At 42.1% G+C, this 22,567-nt stretch overlaps 1 long non-coding RNA gene across 1 annotated transcript; it reads right to left on the bottom strand.

Moving 5' to 3' along the window:
- Positions 1–1,149: 1,149 nt before the first annotated feature.
- On the bottom strand, positions 1,150–15,322 carry LOC123383921. Its single transcript, XR_006594328.1, has 3 exons — positions 14,705–15,322; positions 4,569–4,779; positions 1,150–2,101 (listed from the first exon to the last, which is right to left on the bottom strand). It is a non-coding gene; the product is annotated as an uncharacterized LOC123383921 (long non-coding RNA).
- Between the last annotated feature and the right edge of the window lie 7,245 nt (positions 15,323–22,567).

Raw genomic sequence — 22,567 nt, 5'->3', positions numbered from 1 at the left:
ATCTCCATGGAACTTAACCTGGATCAGTCATCACTTAACCTGGATCTTGACTACCTTAACTTCTCCTGTAATAAGCGTTCATAATCTTATGTAACCTTCTGTTGCAGTATTTATTACAGCTTTAACGATGCCATTAAACAGCCACACTGTGCCAAAGGGCAACAAGGGGATATAGTTCACTCTCTGGGGGTGCGGTCAAATTCCATCACGCTGCCTCCACAAATTCTACTGTTCCAGGATGTGCCGCAAACACAAAAAGGTTGAGATCTACCTTTCTCATGTCCGGAGCAAGGAGAGAGGAAGATCATCAAGGTGTATAGAGAATACAGGGCTTTACTGAACCGTCGGAGAAAGAGGAGCCAGCCCACAAAGGAGGTGGGGGGAGAAGGGAGAGAGCAAGGGAGGAGCGTGGAGAGAGGGGGCACAGAAACCAGGGAGAGAGAAGACATGGTCAACAGTGTCATGCCGCCTGGTGGCCACATTAAAGGGCCAAAACGTGTGACAATGGGAGGTCATCAGTTACCCAGGTAACTACAAGTTCAGTGCCATAGGCCAAGCAGAAGCCCAATCTTTGTGGGTTGAAATACAGGAAAGCTGGGGGGAGTGTAGACCAGCTACGTTTCCCCCAGAAATCTTGACCAAGAAGAGGAGAGAGATGACATCATACCTAGAAGAGGAGAGAGAATCAGGGAGACTCTAATGTGTTGTAGGTTAAGAGAACCAGTAGAGAAATGGGTTTCAAGATTCAGGAAAGAGAGGGAGCAGAAAATAGAGCCAGGAACTCTCCAAAATACCCTCTTAGACTTGTTCTTTGGGAAACTGGGAAGGGATTTGCCGACCAAGCTTTCACACAGTTTTCAAAACTATTGACCCTTCTAAGTAAATATAAAAAATAATACCAAAAAAATCCTTCATCCCCGAGACCACGGATGTGTGGATTCAAGGTTTCATCAACTAGCTGTGTGATGTTCACTACTTTATAGCTTTGTCGGATCCCCCAAATATAAATCCTTCCATCTACAAAATGAGTGTAATAATTCCTGCCACGCCTCAGAGTCCTTATCAGAACACCAAGGGGCGAACTCTGTGAAATTCACACAATTGAAAGCACCGTGTTTTACTACCAAGCACCACAGGACTATAAGGAACTTCACCTGGTTTACGGAATCATATTTTAATCTGTACTCACTGGAAACACCAACTAAAAGGAATTGTTATTTAAAACGAGTGACTTCACTGATAACTGTTCTCAGTTTTACGAACTCCCCCATCGCCGTTTCAGAGTACGTCCCTCTTTCCAAGGTTACCTCCCTGTACACTGTGGGGGAAGGAGACAGTCAGTGTAGGGTAGGAAGGGGGTCATGGGTTTTCTGAGCTCCCTCCTCGCTTCCATCCAGGTCTGTCACATTGCTGGGAAGATTAGTTTTCTTCACCTGGTTTCTCTCGGCTCTCCCGTGGCCAACATGGTCCAACCATCTACAAGGCGAAATTGTCAGCTTCTAGCGAGTACAGTTTACCAAGGGCTTTCCCCAGTGTTATCACAACAGTCAGGTGAACCAGCTGAGGGTTTGGTCACCACGTTTGAGATGATGACATGGAAGCTCAGAAGGTAATGGGCTCGGGAGAGTCTCGGGGCCGGTGAAGGAGTGGCACGTGGACAGCAGTGGATCCTGGGCTGTAGGACCCTCGTCTCACTGGCCAGCGTCGCGCCCGGTGCAGAGCACATTCATTGAATGCACGACTACAGGAATGACTCACCACCATCGCAGCGTAGTTGTGCCAATGCAACCTCCATCCTGGTAAAAGCTATCGTGAAGCCCTTTAAAGCAGAATTTATCCTCCTTCTGGAGGACTGGTTTCTGTTGATGGCATGATCACTCACTGATTCTCTCAAGCCCCAAACCCGGTTCATCCTAACCTTCTCCCCTCGCTTCCACCACCACCATCTGACCCATCACAAAACCCTGTCCATTCTGCCTCCCAGGTGCCTTCTTTAGTGCAGGCCTGGTCTCCTGCCATCATCTCCAAACTGGTGTTTCTGGCTCCAGTGTTCTTCCTGTTCCTTCCAACTGTTCTGTACTCTGTATCCATAGTGATTTTCCTAAAGGGAAATTTTAATCATTTAATTCTCCTGCTTCAAATCTTTCAATTGTTCTTCTTTGATCTCCAGAAAAGGGCTAAATAACTTAGTCTTACCTATAAAGCCTCCAAGATTTGCCACCCCCCCACGGCATCATCTTCCCCTCCTCATCTCCCTTGTCCATATTACACTGGGCTACCGCTATCCCAGGGGACTTGGGACCCTTGGATTCACCACATGCTCCCGACCCTGCCTTCACCAGAGCCGTTTCCTTGTGTCAGAATCCCTTTTCCCTCTTTGCTACCTGGAGAAAGCATTCCTCTTCACCTTTCAACATCAATGCCCACTTACTTTAGGAGAGCTTTCTGAACCCTCAACGTGGACCAGGGCCCCCCCTCTTCTGAATATCTAACACCTTCTTTCTCCGTCTGCACAGCAGCACTTAGATCGCGGTGTCACGGCTGTTGGTTTATTTGTTTTCATCTTTAAAGGGCAAGGAATGGTGTCACTGTCTCAGTACCACCAGCAGCTGGCACATTAGGTGTCGTATAATAAGTCACTACTCACTAGATGTTGAACTGACGAATTAGTTACCAAAAAAAATATCTAGCCCTCTTTTTGTCATCTGTCCAGGGCATATTCTGCACCAGAAAGATAACAGCTTAGGGGTGACAAGTCAGCTGAAATGGATGCTTTATTTCTGTCTTGGTGAGAGAGAATTCTGGCTAAACCCTCAAGGTGTGAAATCATGGAGCAGGGCAGACCAGAATGATAGAATAAGAAAGACAGTTTTGGAGCAATTCCGGAGTCAGAGCTCAACCCTGTAGCTTTGTTTCTTTTGTTTAAAATTGTGCAAACTTCTGAATAATAGCGATACGTTTCAAACGTTAAAAAAAAAAAAAAGGCAGCCCAAGATTAAATAGACATGCTTTAAATTTTCCTTTCATTTTGGGCTGGTTGCATTCCTATTGCCGAAACGGAGACACCCTGTTTGTTCTCAAGGACGATCAAGAAGCAACTGTTCTCAAAAGCCCTGGAATTCTGCATATCCAGATGATGGCAGGTGACGTGGTGTTAAACTGCCACTTAATGGCAACAAAGGAGAGTGACAGCCTCTCTGACTGAGAGGTCAGGCAACCAGGTGACACAGTCAGTCAATTCTCAAAAAAAGAAACCTTAGTCCCCCTCTTTCCACATTTAGAAGGTGACAAGTTCAAATATCAGAGTAGCTGAGCTTCCCTGTCATTAAAAAAGACTGGTATTCCTATTTTTTCCCCAGTGTTGGGATTTATTGACCTGAGATAATGTAAGGTTGAAGGAAGATACTGCGTCATGTGGGGAAAAAAAGGAATAGCACACTAGTCTAATGGCATTGCCTATCAACTCTCTGCTCCTTAGCAAGAATAAAGGACTGGATCCTGAAAACACCCGAAAAGAGATGCTCATAAATCAAAGTGCGTCTTGATCAGCTTTAAATATTTATCCTTCTTGGCTATTCAAACAAATAGTCAGGAAGCACGTGGTGAAGGTGGGGGAAGGCACCGCACTAGAAAAGTCTGCTGAAGAATGGAACCTCAGCAGGGAAGCCAGATTATGATACCAAAGACCATGTGGTCCAGCCCAGAAAAAAATGTGTAGGAATTTCAGGGTGTAACTCCTAGTATATCTCCACACATCCAGAATTTGTATTATAACATAGAAGATGCAAGCAGGTGGAAAATATGCTAGAAGTTCTTTTGGCTTTAAAAAGAAAAAAAGAGGGGCGCCTGGGTGGTTCAGTCGGTTAAGCATCCGACTTCAGTTCAGGTCATGATCTCAGGGTTCAGGGGTTCGAGCCCCGTGTCAGGCTCTGTGCTGACAGCTCAGAACCTGGAGCCTGCTACAGATTCTGTGTCTCCCTCTCTCTCTGCCCCTTCCCCGCTTGTACTCTGTGTGTCTCTCAGAAAATGAGTAAACGTTAAAAAAGATTTAAATAGAAAAAAAGAGTTCTATTCAATGTTTCTTTTATTTACTTATTTTTTTAGTTTTTTTCATGTTTATTTTTGAGAGAGAGAGACAGAGTGCAAGCGGGCAAGGGGCAGAGAGAGAGGGAGACACAGAATCCAAAGCAGGCTCCAGGCTCTGAGCTGTCAGCCCAGAGCCTGATACGGGGCTCGAACTCAGGAACTGTGATTATCATGACCTGAGCCGAAGTCGGACACTTAACTGACTGAGCCACCCAGGCGCCCCTATTTTGTTTTTAATGATAAAGTAATATGTGTTCTTGGCTTCCAATAGAGAAAATTTAGAAAACACAGAAAATCACAAAGAAGAAAATTTGCAAATAACCCATAATCATTCTATAGCACAGATAAACACAGGTAATATTTTAGTGTATCTCTCTGAAACATACACACACACACACACACACACACACACACACACACACCCATCTGTATAATATAACATGTGGACACACAAATGTTCTGCTTTTTTCACTTAACATTACCTCGTGAGCGAATTTCCTCGTCATTACATACATAGTCCAGTGGTCAGAGTGCAGGTGCCCAGGCATCTAAAGCTTGGTTGTGGTTCACTCCTCGTTTGATGGGTCTACCCAGGAGTGACGTTCCTCTTGAGGGCAACTGGGTTTCAAAATGCAGTGTTTGTTTGGAGTGAGATTGAGGACTAGCGGCAGCTAATATATGAAAAGTCCCTATCTGGAAAATAAGAAGACATGTCACTAGGAGTGAAATTACAAGACAGAAAATTACAAGAAATTGCAAGAGAGAAAAGGCACAGAGCTCGGGTACGGCAGAATCAAACCCTCCCTGCTCTTTCTCTTGCTTGGGCTCAGCAGGAACTCACTCAAGGAGGGAGGCTTTTATTTTGCCCATCTCATCATACGCACTTTAGAGGCCCAATAAGTCTTCTAGTTGTTATCTGCAAGGTGAAAAAAGCTTCCTGGGACCCTTCAATCAGTTCGTCTTTCCGAGAGAGAGAACAAGCGTCCGGGTACTTGGGCACATGTAAAATTAACACGGCGCATATACATTCCTTTGTCTTCATCAGCCCAGGAACCGGCTGTGAAGTAGTTGGAGTTCTCAATGACAAATTTGCACAACGAGTTTTCAAATAATACTTATCTTTGCAGCGATGTTATGTTAGCTGTCTCCTTTCCTGGTTCAGTTTGACAGATTCTTTCCTTCCACAATTTATCTCATTAACGCTTCTTGGCTTTTTCTTTTAAGGTTTATTTATTTATTTTCAGAGAGAGAGAGAGAGAGTGGGAGGGAGAGTGCTGTCAGTGCAGAGCCTGATGCGGGACTCAAACCCACAAACCCTGAGATCATGACCTGAGCCGAAATCAAGTCAGATGCTTAATCAACTGAGCCACCCAGGTGCCCCTGGATTTTTTTTTTTTTTTTAATCAACAGTTAGATGGGTGTTCCAAGGACCCAGGAATTTAATAGTTTAGTACTTGGTAAGCCATCCCTGTGGATCTTTTGTTCTAAAGCCTTCAAATTGAATCAGTGAAACATGGACAGAAATGCCGTGTTTGTGTGTATTTGTGTGTCTGGTGTTGACCTTCTTGAATAAAAGGGCATTTTTTTGTAGGTGCTGAGATTGAGTTTGAATATAGAAACTTTGATTTCTAGAATCCATAGGATCACTTGATAGAGGTATCAAGTTCTTAATAAAGACAAAATTAATTCATATTCATCTAGTAAATTATTCAGTTAATATTTTTCTTCTTAATAATTCCAATGAAGGACGCCACTACATTTGGATAATTTAGGAAAAGGACAACAACACGGTTATTTGTTTTCATATTTCAAAACCTGATTTTTAAAATCACAGTGATAATATACATAAGTTTAAAAGTGATGCTGAAAGGTTTATGAAGAAGAATTTCTTTACTCCAATTTCCCTCTTCTGTAGAAACAACCACTTCCAGCCCCTACAGATTTTTTCTTTTTTTCCCCTCTGTCCGTACTTTAGTAATGCGCATGAAATGCTATAGTTCAGTTAGACATTACCACCTAACTTCCATTATGGTGGATAAGGATTTAGCTTTTATAATGACTTCATTTTCCATTTGTTTAGTTTTCTTTGTGTCTATTGCTAAATTTTCTTACACCGCCCCCCTCCCCCCGCCATGGGTTCTCAGTACAAATTTCAGATAATCCATCCATTCATTCTTCTCCTCCAAACTGGGCTGTTTGCTCCTCAGGCCCGGTAACCAGCGGCCGTCCAGGGAGTTCTCCTACCCTTCCTCTCATGCTGGATCTCCTGTTGCTTGGAACCCACATTTTCTTCTTTCTTGGTTTCTTTCATGGTTGAGACTTTACACACTTGATTGTTAGTTGTGGCAAGTAGGGAACTCTAGGATGAAGATTATGTTCCTCAAAATTTCAGTGGCACCTCTCCACTGTCTTACAGGTCCCAGGGGTGCGGTTGACAAGCCCACTTTTTTTCTTAGCCCCGATCACTTGTTTGTGAACTTACCTTAGATCTTCTCTTTATGTCCGGGAATCTGAAATCTTAGGATGGGCCTTCGTGGGGTCCTTTCCCATTCATTATGCTTGGTAATTGGCAGTCCATCAACATAAAGACGTGATGTCTTTGTACTAACTCTGAGTAATCTCCGCCTATCCATTTCTCTGTTTCTCTCCATTTCCTTGGACACTATATTACAGGGTCCAGAAACCGGACCCTGTAATAAAGACTCTCTAAACATTTGCATCCTCTCCTTCTTCCTTGGTAGGAAAACACTTACTGGTTGGTTGTGGTAAAGTGCCTAGATAAAAGAACACATTTCCTAGATTCCTATGTAGCTGGATGAGAACAAGTTGCTAAGTTCTGGCCAATGAGATGTCAGTGAATGTGCTGGTGTGGGATTTATTGGAACACCGCTTTTGGAGCTGATTTAGCTGGGAGGAGTGCCCTCTGTCCCTCCTGGCTTCCGCCTTCCTGATGCTGGAGTACAGCTGCCTTGGATCATGATGTGAATTTGAAGGTGGGAGCCATATGCTGAGAGAGGCAGAGTAAAAAGATGGGGTCTTGGGGAGCCTGGGTGGCTCAGTCAGTTAAGCGTCCGACTCTTGGTTTTCGCACATGGTTGTGAAATTGAGCCCCGCGTGGGGCTCTGCACCGACAGCATAGGGCCTGCTTGGGATTTTCTCACTCACCTTCTCTCACTGCCCCTCCCTTGCTCATGCTCTCTCTCTCTCTCAAAATAAATACATAAACTTAAACAGAAAAAGATGGGGGGTCTCTTTGGAGCTGCCATATTGACCTTACTATGCCTAGCTCCATTTAAGATAGAATAAACCTTTGCACATTTAAGACACTAGCATTTTACGTTTTCTGTTATATGCAGCCAAACCTAATCTTATCTGATACAGACCTTCTGGATCAGTACTCCAATCTTGGTATTGTTTTCTCTCATTTGTTTTTTGCTAAACTATCTTGGAGTCTCACTTGAAAAACATTTTTTTTTTAAATTTTAGCTTTCTTTCTTTCTTTCTTTCTTTCTTTCTTTCTTTCTTTCTTTCTTTCTTTCTTTCTTTCTTTAATTTCCAAGACTTCTTCCTTGTTCTGTGATTACTCTTGTTTCATGGATACAATATCTTCTCTCTGTACTTTTGGGGGGAATTTTCTTCTGATTTTGACACCGTTTCTGCAGTCTTTAAATTCCTTCAGCTATTTGTTTGGGTCTCTCTTTTTCATGTTAGGAGCTTTCCTCAAATACCACGTGATCTTTTGCTGTCCAATCATGTTTTAGAAATTCATCCCTGATCGGAAGCTCTATGTTTGTGAATGAGGTTTGCTGACACCCGGGCATGGTTGTTTTTTTGTTTTGTTTTGTTTTGTTTTGTTTTTGGTTTGTTTGTTTTTGTTTTTATTATTTTTAATGTTTTTAATTTTTTAAATTTACATCCAAGTTAGTTAGCATTATAGTGCAACAATGATTTCAGGAGTAGATTCCTTAATGCCCCTCACCCATTTAGCCCATTCCTCCCCTCCACAACCCCTCCAGGAACCCTCTGTTTGTTCTCCATATTTAAGAGTCTCTTATGTTTTTGTCCCCTTCCCTGTTTTCATATTATTTTTGCTTCCCTTCCCTTATGTTCATCTGCTTTGTATCTTAAAGTCCTCATATGAGTGACATCATATGATGTCTTTCTCTGACTGGCTAATTTCAGTTAGCATAATACCCTCTAGTTCCATCCACATGGTTGCAAATGGCAAGATTTCATTCTTTGTGATTGCTAAGCAATACTCTACTGTATATACGTACCACTTCTTTATCCATTCATCCATCGATGGACATTTGGGCTCTTTCCATACTTTGGCTATTGTTGGTAGTGCTGCTATAAAATGGGGGTGCATGTGTCCCTTCAAAACAGTACACCTGTATCCTGTGGGTAAATGCCTAGTAGTGCAATTGCTGGGTTATAGGGTGGTTCTATTCTTAGTTTTTTGAGGAACCTCCATACTGTTTTCCAGAGTGGCTGCCCCAGCTTGCATTGCCACCAACAATTCAAAAGAGATCCTCTTTCTCCACATCCTCGCCAACATCTGTTGTTGCCTGAGTTGTTCATGTTAGCCATTCTGACAGGTGTGAGGTGGTATCTCATTGTGGTTTTGATTTGTATTTCCCTGAGGATGAGTGATGTTGATGAGCATTTTTTCATGTGTCAGTTGGCCATCTGGATGTCTTCTTTGGAGAAGTGTCTATTCATGTCTTTTGCCCATTCCTTCACTGGATTATTTGTTTTTTGGGTGTTGAGTTAAGTTCTTTTTGGATTTTGGATACTAACCCTTTATCTGATATGTTGTTTGCGAATATCTTCTCCCATTCCATCGGTTGCCTTTTAGTTTTGCTAACTGTTTCCTTTGCTGTACAGAAGCTTTTATCTTGATGAGGTCCCAGCAGTTCATTTTTGCTTTTGTTTCCCTTGCCTCCAGAGACGTGTTGAGTAAGAAGTTGCTGCGGCCAAGGTCAAAGAGGGTTTTGCCTACTTTCTCCTCAAGAATTTTGATCACTTCCTGTCTTACATTTAGGTCTTTCATCCATTTTGAGTTTATTTTTGTGTATGGTGGAAGAAAGTGGTCCAGGTTCATTCTTCTGCATGTCGCTGTCCAGTTTTCCCAGCACCACTTGCTGAAGAGACTGTCTTTATTCCATTGGATAATCTTTCCTGCATTGTAAAGATTAGTTGGCCATACATTTGTGGGCCCATTTCTGGGTTCTCTATTCTGTTCCATTGATCTGAGTGTCTGTTCTTGTGCCAGTACCATACTGTCTTGAGGATTACAGCTTTGTAATAGAGCCTGAAGTCTGGGATTGTGATGCTTCTTGCTTTGGTTTTCTTTTTCAAGATTGCTTTCACTATTGGGGTCTTTTCTGGTTCCATACTAAATTTTAGGATGGTTTGTCCTAGCTCTGTGAAGAATGCTGGTGTTATTTTGATAGAGATTACATTGAATATGTAGATTGCTTGGGTAGTATTGACATTTTAACAATATTTGTTCTTCCTATCCAGGAACATGGGATACTTTTCCATTTTTTGGTGTATTCTTCGATTTCTTTCATAAGCTTTCTATAGTTTTCATTGTATAGATTTTTCACCTCTTTGGTTAGATTTATTCCTAGGTATTTTATGGGTTTTGGTGCAATTATGAATGGGATTGATTCATTGGTTTCTCTTTCTGGTGCCTCATTGTTGGTGTATAGGAATGCAACCGATTTCTGTGCATTGATTTTATATCCTGCAACTTTGCTGAATTCATGGATCAGTTCTAGCAGTTTTTTGGTGGAATCTTTTGGGTTTCCATATAGAGTATCATGTCATCTGCAAAGAATGAAAGTTTGACCTCCTCCTGGCTGACTTGGATGCCTTTTATTTCTTTGTGTTGTCTGATTGCAGAGGCAAAGACTTCCAATACTATGTTGAATAACAGTGGCAAGAGTGGACATCCCTGTCTTGTTCCTGACCTTGGGGGGAAAGCTCTTAGTATTTCCCCATTGAGGATGATATTAGTGTTGTGTCTTTTATGTATGGCTTTTATGATCTCGAGTTATGATCCTTCTATCCCTACTTTCTTGAGGGTTTTTATCAAGAAAGGATGCTGTGTTTTGTCAAATGCTTTCTCTGCATCTATTGAGAGGATCATGTAGTTCTTGTCCTTTCTGTTATTGATGTGATGAATCACATTGATTATTTTGCGAATATTGAACCAGCCCTGCCTCCCAGGTATAAATCCCACTTAGACGTGGTGAATAATTTTTTTAATGTATTGTTGGATCTGGCTGGCTAATATCTTGCTGAGGATTTTTGCATCCATGTTCATCGGGGAAATCGGTCTATAGTCCTCCTTTTTAGTAGAGTCTTTGTCTGATTTTGGAATCAAGGTAATGCTGGCTTCATAGGAAGAGTTTGGAAGTTTTCCTCCCATTTCTATTTTTTGGAACAGCTTCAGGAGAATAGGTGTTAACTCTTCCTTAAATGTTTGGTAGAATTCCCCTGGAAACCAATGTGGCCCTGGACTCTTGTTTTTTGGGAGATTTTTGATTACTAATTCAATTTCTTTACTGGTTATGAGTCTGTTTTGGTAGTTTATGTTTCTAGGAATTTGTCCATTTCTTCCAGATTGCCCATTTTATTGGCATATAATTGCTCATAATGTTCCCTTATTATTGTTTGCATTTCTGCTGTGTTGGTTGTGGTCTCTCCTTTTTCATTCTTGATTTTATTTATTTGGGTCCTTTCCTTTTTCTTTTTGATCAAACTGGCTAGTGTTTTATCAATTTTGTTAATTCTCTCAAAACCACCTTCTGGTTCATCGATCTGTTCTACTGCTTTGTTGGTTTCAATAGCATTGATTTCTGCTCTAATCTTTATTATTTCCTGTCTACTGCTGGTTTTGGTTTTTTTATTTGCTGTTCTTTTTCCAGCTCTTTAAGGTGTAAGGTTAAGTTGTGTATCTGAGACCTTTGTTTCTTCTTTAGGAAGGCTTGGATTGCTGTATACTTCCCTCTTATGACTGCCTTTCCTGTGTCCCAGAGGTTTGGGGCTATGGTGTTATCATTTTCTTTGTTTTCCATGTACTTTTAAATTTCCTCTTTAACTTCTTGGTTAGCCCATTCATTCTTTAGTAGGATGTTCTTTAGTCTCCAAATATTTGTTACCTTTCCAATTTTTTTCTTGTGGTTGATTTCGAGTTTCATAGCTTTGTGGTCTGAAAATATGCACAGTATGATCTTGATGTTTTTGTACTTGTTGAGGGCTAATTTGTGTCCCAGTATGTGATCTATTCTGGGGAATGTTCCATGTGCACTGGAGAAGAATGTGTATTCTGCTGCTTTAGGATGAAATGTTCTGAATATATCTAAGTCCATCTGGTCCAGTGTGTCACTCAAAGCCATTGTTTCCTTGTTGATTTTCTGATTAGATGATCTGTCCATTGCTTTAAGTGGGGTGTTAAAGTCTTCTATTATGGTATTATTATCAATGAGTTTTTTTATGTTTATGATTAATTGATTTATATATTTGGGTGCTCTCACATTTAGAGCATAAATGTTTACGATTTGTTAGGTCTTCTTGGTGGATAGATCCCTTAATTATGATAAATGCCCTTCTTCATCTCTTGTTACAGTTTATTTTAAAGTCTAGATTGTCTGATACAAGTATGGCTACTCCGGGTTTCTTTTGTTGACTGTTAGCGTGATAGATGGTTCTCCAAACCCTTACTTTCAATCTGGAGGTGTCTTTAGGTCTAAAGTGGGTCTCTTGTAAACAGCATATAGATGGATCTTGTTTTCTTATCCATTCTGTTACCCTATGTCTATTGATTGGAGTATTTAGTCCATTGACATTTAGAGTGAGTAGTGACAGATATGAATGTATTGCCATTATGTTTCTTGTAGAGTTGGAGTTTCTGGTGGTGTTCTTTGGTCCTTTCTAGTCTTTGTTGCATTTAGTCTTTTTGGTCTTTTTTTCTTCATATTTTCTCCCCTCAGAGAGACCTCCTTGAAATTTCTTGCAGGGCTGGTTTAGTGGTAACAAACTCCTTTAATTTTTGTTTGTCTGGGAAGCTTTTAATCTCTCCTTCTATTTTGAATGACAGCCTTGCTGGATAAAGAATTCTTGGCTGCATATTTTTCCGATTCAGCACATTGGATATATCCTGCCACTCCTTTCTGACCTGCCAAGTTTCTGTGGGTAGGTCTGCTGCAAACCTGATCTGTCTTCCCTCGTAGGTGAAGGACTTTCTTTTCCCTTGCTGCTTTCATGATTCTTTCCTTGACTATTTTGTGAATTTGACTCTGATATGCCTTGTTGATGGTCAGTTTTTGTTGAATCTAATGGGAGTCCTCCGTGCTTCCTGGATTTTGATGTCTGTGTCTTTCCCCAGGTTAGGAAAGTTTTCTGCTATGATTTGCTCACATAACCCTTCTACCCCCTTTTTTCTCTCTTCATCTTCTGGGACCCCTATGATTCTGATGTTGTTCCTTTTTAATGAGTCATTGATTTCTCTAATTCTTAAATCATTCTCTTTTGCCTTAGTCTCCCTCTTTTTTACTGCTTCAATATTCTCCATAAGTTTGTCCTCTGTATTGCTGAGTTGCTGTTCTGCCTCATCCACCCTTGCCACTCAATCCATTCGAGATTGCAGCTCAGTTATAGCGTTTTTTATTTCATCTTGACTAGCTTTTCCTTCTTTTATGTCTTCAGAAAGGTATTCTAAACTATTTTCAGCCCCAGATAGTATTCTTATAATTGTGATTCTAATTTTTTTAATGTTTATTTATTTTTGAGAGAGACAGAGGCAGAATCCAAGTGGATTAGAGGCAGAGAGAGAGGGAGACAAATCCAAAGCAGGCTCCAGGCTCTGAGCTATCAGCACAGAGCCCAATGCAGGGCTAGAACTCATGAGCTGTGAGATCATGACCTGAGCTGAAGTCAGACGCCCAACCGACTGAGCCACCCAGGCACCCCTTATTATTGTGATTCTAAATTCTAGTTCAGAGATCTTGCTTGTATCTGTGTTGGTTAAATCCCTGGCTGTCGTTTCTCCCTGCTCTTTCTTTTGGGGTGAATTCCTTCATTTTGTCATTTTGCAGGAAAGAAAAGGAATTAATGGGGTAAAAAAAATTAAAATTAAAAAAAATTAAAATTAAAAAACTAAAAACGATGCACACATACAAAAATCAAATAAATGATGTTAGATCCTAGGTGTGTTTTGGTCTGGGCGTTGAATGGGGCTTGATAGATTAGAGAAAAAAGGGGAAAAAGAAAAAAAAGAAAAAGGAAAACGTTTGAAAATTTGAAAAAATGAATACAATGAAATAGAATAAAATGAAATGATGGAAGTAAAGTAGTGTTTGAAAATTTTACAAGAAATTAAAAATATAGCAGAAAAAAATAAAGAAAGATATTTTTAATAAAAATTGAAACGAAAAATAAATTTTTCTTTTTCCATGTTCAAGAAAAATTAAATGGAAGAGAAAAAAAAAGGAAAATTGAATAGATGGACCAGTGAATAGACTGAAATATGATTGAAATTACATCATTTTCCCCTAGAAGTCAACCTATGAAGCACTTCATAGTCCGTTAACGAAGCAGGCTGAGAGATTTGTGTTCCTCAAGAGCGAGGTTGGCCCAGCTGGGCAGGGGTTAGTGTAATGGCTCGGTTCTCCACTAGGTGGCGCTGCTTAGATTACTGGGAGGGATTGTTGTGGCGCTTGTAGGTGTCCATGCGCATGCGCGGGAGTGGTGAAAATGGCGTCCCCCAGCCACCCAGCCTCTGGTATCCAAACTGTGTTCTCCATGATCAGCAATGATGCACCCGTCCTTTGTCTCCCGCTTCTGTCCGCTCCCCGCTTTTACACTGTCGGTGACCGAGCCAGCAGGTTGCCAGGCGATACCTCCCGCCTGAGTCTTATCTCAGATGCGGCTGTTTCCCGACCCCTCACTTCCGAGGGACTGAGGCTTTGACCCGCTCAGATCCTCTGGGGGAGGGTCTCACCGAGCAATGGCCGGGTGCCCGCAGCCCCCAGGAATGTTCGTGGGACTGTGCTGCTGCCGATGTCCCGAGACTGCAGCCGGGTGCCAGCCCGCCCCAGAAAAAGTTCGCGAGATAGTGTAGCAGCAGCGTTTCGGGGATTATGGAAAATCACAACGCACGTCTGTCATCAGGCTTCACCCACAACGACCCTGTTCCAGCACCAGCGAATGTGGTTGTTCTCTGGCGTCTGCTGGGACCGGGAGGCCACAGTCTCCGCCAGATGTCCTCCCAGCAAGGGAGCCGCCTGTCCCGTGTGGCCCGAGGACCGCCCGGACCCCACTCTGCTCCTGGGGATTCGACCTTCCCACCAGAGCACCGCCAGGTATGGAGCTGCGGCGTTTCAGACTCTACCCTCCCTGTTTACAGTCTTAATGGAAGTTAAACCCTCTCCTTTCTCCTTTCTCCCTTTTTAGTTCGGTCCCTGCGGCTGTTTCCACTTTTCCACTTTCTCTCCAGCTGCTTTTTGGGGGCGTGCGTTTCCTCTATCCCCCCCCCCCCATCTCCGTCCTCTCTCCGCACACAAAATCGGCTCCCTGCCCTCCACGGCTTCTCTCTCCCTCAGTTTACCTCTCTGCGCCGCGTACCCGCCGAGTTCTGTGGTTCAGGTTGTGCAGATTGTTGTGTGAATCCTCAGATCAGTTTTCTCGGTGAGCAGGATGGTTTAGTGTTGGTCTGGCTGTAGTTCATGACGAGAGACGCAAAAAAACCTTCCAGGCTGTTCCGCCATCTTGGCTCCTGCTCACAAACTTATCTTTTTTTAAGCCACTAAGTTTGTGGTAATTTGTTTCAGTAGCCACTTCCCACCCCGCTCAGTGCAAAAGCCGAGCTGCTCCGACCCCTGGGCACGTTTACTGAGTTTTTCCGAAGAAGGATCTTCCAAACTCCAGTGTGAAGATTTTAAACCTGGCTGTGGAAATTCTGGGATCTGGGTAAGGGAAGGGAATCTTGCTGTTCAGTATACGGATTTACATAGAATCCTGCAACTTTCAGTCCTTGACTGTCTCCCCTGTCCTCCACGGGGCCTGTTGTCTCAGGGATGAAATGTCTCTGGTTGACTATTAAAAAAAAAAAACAACAACAAAAAACCCCAAAACCTAAATCTTGTTATTGCCCTCTCTCCTGATTTGCCTCTGGAAGTTAGTGAACAATGATTTACCATCAAATGTTCAGAGTAGGTAAAATGCGGACAGCTCCTTTTTCCTTCCCCCAAACTAAGCCAGAAAATAAGTAGACAGGGATGGAGACTCACAGAACAAGTCCTTGTGCCATCCCTCCATCTGCCATTGGTTCATGACAGTTGGGTTGAAGCCAGGTTGCCTTTTTTTCTTCCATCTAACTATTGTCTCAGCAATTCTTTGGCTTACTGTACGTATGTATGAATGTATGTACGAATGTATTATGAATGGTGAGTTGAGAGACAAGCATGGGGAAAACAAAGTTCTAGTTCCATATTCCATGTGATGAATGCTATTGTGTTTTACGATTGCAACCAGGTCTGCATGATATCTGCTGATAGAGCGGGGTCATGACATGGTGATTTTCAGCTCACGGAAATGTGAATTGGGGAGAAATGGTAATAAGGATGAGAGTAACAATAGTAAGAATAGTTCATGGAATGCCAGGCACTATCTCATCTAATCATTATAGTCGTACTCTGAAGTACACATCATTATCACCTCCAAGTGAGCAAAAGGAGACACAGCAGGTTAAGTAACCTGCCTCCAATCATACCATGGACAGTGGAGGATCTGGAATTTACAAATAGGTCTGTCTGGCTTCCCTTGTAACTATAATGCAAATATGCTATAATGTGTTTTCTTTTTTATTCCTTCTTTTCTTTTTAATTATTTTGTGTCAGACAGTATACACGTGGTACATATTTTTCTCGATTACTTTCCTTATGCATATGTTAATACATTTTTTTGAAATTGGCATATAATTTTATCCCAATTTTGTTTTAAAATAGATTAACCAAATTTTGTAATAACCACCCGGAAATTGATTCATTTATTAAATGTGGATGGATTTCCACTATACGCAGGCAAGTGTGCTCATCTCTGGGTGGGATAAACCCCCCAGCTCTCCTCTCTCATATTCTTTAAGAATTTAGTAGTTTGTAGACAAGCATTCAGAGGATTCCACCTGCTAAAGAATAAAACCAACCATTATGCTATTGGTTTGAGCTTTTAAAAAGTCTTAAAAACTTTTTAAACCAAACCTTAAAAACTTTAAAAACATAAAGAATCTTAAGACAAGTTTAAGACTATATTTGGCTGATCCCTTGTAATGGAGAAGCATGTGGAATTCAATGTCAGAGCCTAAAATTTGGTCTCTGCCTTCATTTGTAGTACCTTCTTGGACCTTGTTTTCCCCATCTAGACAATAAAGGTAATACTAAAGCTAGTTCATGTACAGTTGTGATAAAGAAATGAGAGAGAACATATGTGAAATATATGTATATATCTTTATGTTAATTAGGTTATTGAATTAGTGGCATGAGAAAATTCTAAGCGGGTGAGGAGGCAACAGCTAATTAGCTGACTAAACCAACAGTCTCACTTTGCCTTTCTAAAGCACCAGTGCTTACTTAGGATGGAAACTTCTAGACTTCTATCTTAATAACACACTTACGGTTGTTTTGGAAGGTGCCGATTTGTAAATAATAATCCGAACACCATATGAGCTCAGCTGCTTTAGGAAGTTGAAATCAGTGAGTCTGGGGTTTTGTCTACTCTTCCCTTGCTCCCCCTCCAGAAGGAAGGTTTACCTGGTTGAGCTGACAGGGGCAAGTGAAATTTTATAAGCTGCTTGACTGTTCCTGAGTTTGAAGTTCACTGGCAGCAGGGGAGCGGGGAGAGATAAGGCAAATAACCCAGTAAGTAGTCAGGTGTAGTCTTTATCCCTTTTCTCAAGGAAACAGGGCAGGGGGAGAAAAGAGAAAAGATCCACAGAGCAGCAGCCTCAGGGGTGTCCGGTGGGCTGGGTTCTCATGATTCCAGCACAAATGAATCAGATACATCATTGGAATTGGCCTCAGATTGCACCAAGTTGAAAACTCAACGAATGCAAAAGTCCTTGGATAATGTCAGGTTTAATATAATTCAAAAGGCAAGATGGAGGGGGAGGGGGATGCCAAAGAAAGCATTGTTCAAGCTCAGAACATCAACTCATCACAATCTGTTGGAGGAGCTGTTTTTTTTTTCCCTTTTTTAAATTATCTGGGAGAAAACCCGAGAAAGAGAGGCAGAAGTTGGAAATCTGGATTGTGTCGCCATGTGGATTTGAAAAAGAAAATGTTCCTTGAGACTAAGGAACATTTAAGGCTGCACGTTTGGTGTCTTTCAGACCTCGGACCAGAATATCTACTGTACTGTGTGGGTATAAAGTATGTCCTCGTGTCCTTCGATGGACCTATAAGCTCACAAGAATTGGCTTGCACCCTCTTGTGAGAAGAAACAAGAAGACAGAGACTGACCTTCCTCTTTCTTCCTGTGAGGACCTCGGCAGAGGTTCCCGGATCTGCCATCCATCGTTGTTTTGCTAATGTCGCTGCTTGGCTGCCCTTAGAAGATGGGATCATGGTTTATTTTCAGTTTGAGTGATGACAGGATTCACTATTTTCCACCACACAGGTTTCTAGGAGCTTTTAAAGAAATCGTTAGAGGTTAAATAACCAGAGGCAGAGCTCTTAATGCACTCTCATTGGCGGCTGCCCTTTCTCTAGCCCAGAAATCGAGCAGTCCCTCTCCCCTTCACAAGTGCATCTGAGAATATTTTCTATGTGGTCAAGTAATGTCAGACTTTTAAAAAGCCCTGAGAGAGGAGATGGGAAAGAATCAATCTTTGCACTAAAATTGAGAGCTTTTCAGATTTAATAAACTTAGAGGGTGACTGACATCTTGTTAGTCCATGAAAAATCTCTTCCCTTTCTCCTCAAGAGGGGATTGAGGTAGCCCAGGGAATGCGCCCTAAGGAAGTTTAATGGCCTCCCTGGGAAGTCCCACCCCTGCCTCACTTCCCTAGATTTGCACACATAGCTTTATAAAGGGTCTTGAAAGTTCTCCCTAAGGACCCTCTTGCTCAGTGGACTCAGGGGATCATAAGCATTGAGTTCACCACCTGGTTGCCACTTACCTGCTGTAGGATCTTGGACAAGTAGCTTGACCTTTGGGAAAGTCTCTTTTTCCTAATTTGGATTTCTGGGGTTATGACAGTGGTAACGCCTATTATATAAGGAGTACCAAGCATGATGACATTTGTGAGGACACTTGTGCATAGTTGGTGCCTAATTAATGATCGTGGTGGTTGCCATGAGTGCTGCCATTTTATTTAAGTGCCCGCTCAGCAACTCTATTTGGATGTTTCCTAAGTTTCTCAAATGTAACTTGTTCAAAATGGAACTCTTGGTTCGCCAGTCCTACCCTCTCCTGCAGTATCCTTCCCCGGTGATCCACCTTAGCCTTCTCCCAGGAAAAGGTAACCACCATCCCACAAGGGGCTTGGAATGGTCTTTGATTCCTGTTTCCTTTAACCCCTACAGTGAATCCAAATCATCATCTCTCACTATATTCCTGCAACAGCCTCCCAGCTGGTTTCCTGCCTCCATGCTTGGCCTTCCTACAGTCCATCCTCCAGAGCCACAAAGTAGTCTTTGAAAAAGGTAAATCAGATCAGGTCACTCACCTGTGTAAAAGCCTCCAATGCCTTCCATCTTCTTCCAAGGTCCACAAACCTCTACGCAGTCTGGCATTCCTGTCTCTCCAACTTCATCTCCTACCTCCCAGTTAACATGTCCCAAATCACGGTCACACATCAGGTATATTTGCGTCTCAGGGCCTTTGCACATGCTGTTCCCACATGCTGTCTGAAAACCCCCTACCTCCAATCTTTGCATAGTGGCCTCATTCCTATTATTGAAGACTCTGTTCAAATATTACCTCTTCAAAGAAGCCTTTCTGACTCTCTCACTTGAAATTAGTAGGGTCATTCTCCATTCACTCTTTATGTGGAAACTTTACAATTTTTTTCATAGTGTTTATCACTGAGATCATAAAAAACATATGCATAAAATAGATTTACCTAGGTTTTTAAAAATAGATATATCTCTGTTCTAGTATGTAAGCTTTGAGAAGACAGAGACCTTTGTCATATTCACAGATCTGTGCTCAGCATCTAAAATAGTGCCTCAAATATTTGTGGAATGAATGAATGAAGATATTATTAATGGTACAGTGTTCCATCTCTTATCTCCTTCTTCTGTGCCCTTATGCACTTGTACCTTAGTTCACTATGACACATTCTTATTTCCTGCCCACTGTTTTTCCTTTTGGGCTCATGACTACTAATGGAATAACCAGCAGGCAATATGTTAAGAGTAGGGGCCAGAGAAGAGGTGGGGAGGTGAAATTCCTATAAGATGTGTTTTTTTATAATTGAGGTTTTTGTTGTCTCATCCTGTTGTAGCTTTAATGGTGGATGTTTGAGACTATGTCAGGCTGTGGGGAATATTTCTGGGCTGGGATCTTCTAATTCCTATCTTCTACCTACACGGAGTGGGTGGGGAAGGAGGGCTAACTCTGCTTGTGTTTAATAAACTGGACTCCTTCATTCTCCCATGAAATTGCTGGAAATAACTGAGAGTGACACACAATTGTGTCATTTTTCCTCCAGTGGAAAACCTATGGCTTTGCTTACTTTCATTGGCATACATTCCTCTACCTGACTTTTGAACCTAAAACCAAGGCAGTGGAAGCCTCTTCTAGACCAGCCCTTTGTAGAACACTGTTTTAAGGGTATTAATAAAAAAGACAATAACAAATACAAACAAACAACCAGATACTCCTACTTTAAACTACCCAAGGGCTCATACTTTAGCTAAAATAGTACAAGCTTCCATCTGCTCTACTCAGCTGTTGGCAGTCAGTGCAGGATGGTGACAGGAACTGGGACACTGGAGTCAGACAAACCTGGCTTTCATCCTGGATCTGCCTTTTCTTCAACCTCTTTGAACCCAATGCTCTCATCTGTAGCTATAGATGCTAAGAGCTACTCTATAGAGTGGTCTGAAGAGCTAATGAGCTAACATATTTAAAGCAGCCTAATCTCTGATGTACAGAAGCTGCTTAATAAAGTATTACTTCGTCTTTACCTCATCATGATAAAGAAGAGCATTTGCTAGGAATGCCTTCGGCTGCAAGTAACAGAAGACCAATTAGATAAGCTTAAACTGTTAGAGGTTTATTTTTCTCGCAAAACAAGAAGTCAGAGGTGGGCAGTTGCCTGATATTAATACAGTGGCTCAACAACATTAAAGCCAATGTCTCTGCATTTCTCTTGGCCTTTCTCTTTTGTTCACAAGGTGGCTACTGCACTTCTCCTATCGGGCTTGTGTTCCAGGCAGGACAAAGGAAGAAGGAGGAACTAAAGGGCCATGAGGAGCTGGGCTGTACCTTTTTACCAGGAAGGCAGCTATTTTTTAGAAGCTCCACCTACCAGATGTCTGCTTACATGGCATTGGCTGAATGAACTGTAGCAGACGGTCATCTCTAGACCAATCACAGGCCATCAGGAATGAGATTGCCATGGCTGGTGAAGATCCATTGCTGAGTATTCCCTGGAACAAAACCAGGGTTCTGCATTCCGAAAAGGAGTGGGGTGGTGGTAGGGGAAAATGAATACCGAGTAGGCAATAAGCGGTGGCTGCAACAGAAGGAGAACCCATCCCTGTAATTCTGGATAGAACAAAACAAAAGAAACTTCCCTTTTGCACTGCAAGTTCCAGTTACTGATGGAGATCGGCAGAGTTTGTGACACTGAAAAAAAATTACTGAGAACCTCAAGGATAAATTTCCTAGCAATGGTCTTGCATGCAAATCTGTCCTTCCTTTGACCACTTGAATTAAACACATGAAAGCGTTTAGCGGCCCAAATATCAGACTCCATCCAGAAAAATAATTCTCATGAATCTTAGTATACTATGTACTAAGTCTAAGGAAAATTGAGATTAGTCTGGATTTAAACATTTACCCTAAAACTGTATCGTTAACTTCAAGCATAGAAATGTTCACAGGCTGTGAAAGAAGGCTGTGATCCAATATTCCCAAATTGTTCTGGGAAAATGATGCCATTGGCTAAATGAGAAGTTCATGAAACTGTGAACAGTGTTAAGTTGAAAAGGCCCCGGCAGGAGGGCTGGGCGTCAGGAGGGGGAGCAGGAATCAGGCACCAGGAACACAACAGAATTACCAAGCAACGGGCGTGAAGAAGGATCAAGGATAATTTACTAAATAAGATGATAAACACAAGCATTTGAGCTTAATAAAGAATAATTACAGGAAAAGACTATAGTTCAGTGTACAATAAACCTGAGTATCTTTTGACAAAACCTTAACAGCATGAGAAGGGGCGACATAGGCACGCATTTTGCAGCAGTAGGAAGCACATCTATGAAACTGCTGCTTACTCCTTTGTGTAGCCCCCCGAAGTCATAAAAAAATGTTGGAACTGGGAGTGAGAGTGTGGGTGTGGGTGGTGGTGAGAGTGGAGCCACATCAATGGTCCCAGACCTAGAGATCCAAAAAAAAAAAAAAACCCAAGGGAAAGAGAGAAAGAAACATACAACAAGGAGAACTGTGTAAAGGGCAGCCGGAGTCCCCAAGGGCACCAACCAGTAGATAAAGGTGGCCTCAAGGGTATAAGAGAGCTCTGATATTCATCTCCCCAAACACACTTGCCTTATGTTTATCCCTTCCACTAGGTGTCTTCTATCTCAGGAGTGCCCGTCTTCACAGGGGTCCCCCGTAAAGATGTTTGAAGCAGTTTACATTCCCACCAGTAGGATATGGGGGTACCTGTTGCACCACATCCTCTTCCCTGCTCAGTCTTTTATTTTAGCCATTCTGGTGGGTGAGTGGTGGTGTATCCCTGTGACTTTTGACTTCCATTTCACTGCTGACTGGCGATGTCGAGCACCTCTCTACGTACACGTTGGACATTTGGGCATCGTCCTCTCTGAAGTGACTGTTCGAGACTTTGGATCACTTGAACTTTTGGTTTTGTCCTTCTAAAACTTGATTTGTGGTACTCTTTTATCACCGTGGGCTAGGAGTTCTTAGATACATGTACTGCAAACATCGCCTCTCACTTCATAATTGGCCTCTTATCTCTTGATGGTGTCTTTTGATGGACACCAAGTTCTTAATACTACAGAGAAATGTTTCTATCAGGTTTTTTCTTTTATGATTAGTTCTCTTTATGCTCTGTTTCAGAAATATCTTTGCTCACTCCAGGGTCTTGAAGCTGGTCACTATTTTCTTCTAGGAGCTTGGTATTGAAGTCTGTGATTTGCCTCAAATTCTCCTCATTTAATCATCACGAGCTCTCTTTCTAGTAACACCTGACATGTGATTTAGAACATGCTGAGGCCCTTTC

The sequence above is a fragment of the Felis catus genome, chromosome A2, assembly GCF_018350175.1.
Source record: "Felis catus isolate Fca126 chromosome A2, F.catus_Fca126_mat1.0, whole genome shotgun sequence".
NCBI lineage: Eukaryota > Metazoa > Chordata > Mammalia > Carnivora > Felidae > Felis > Felis catus.
Note: the sequence above shows the minus strand (reverse complement) of the source record. Positions and strands in the feature narration are given on the sequence as shown.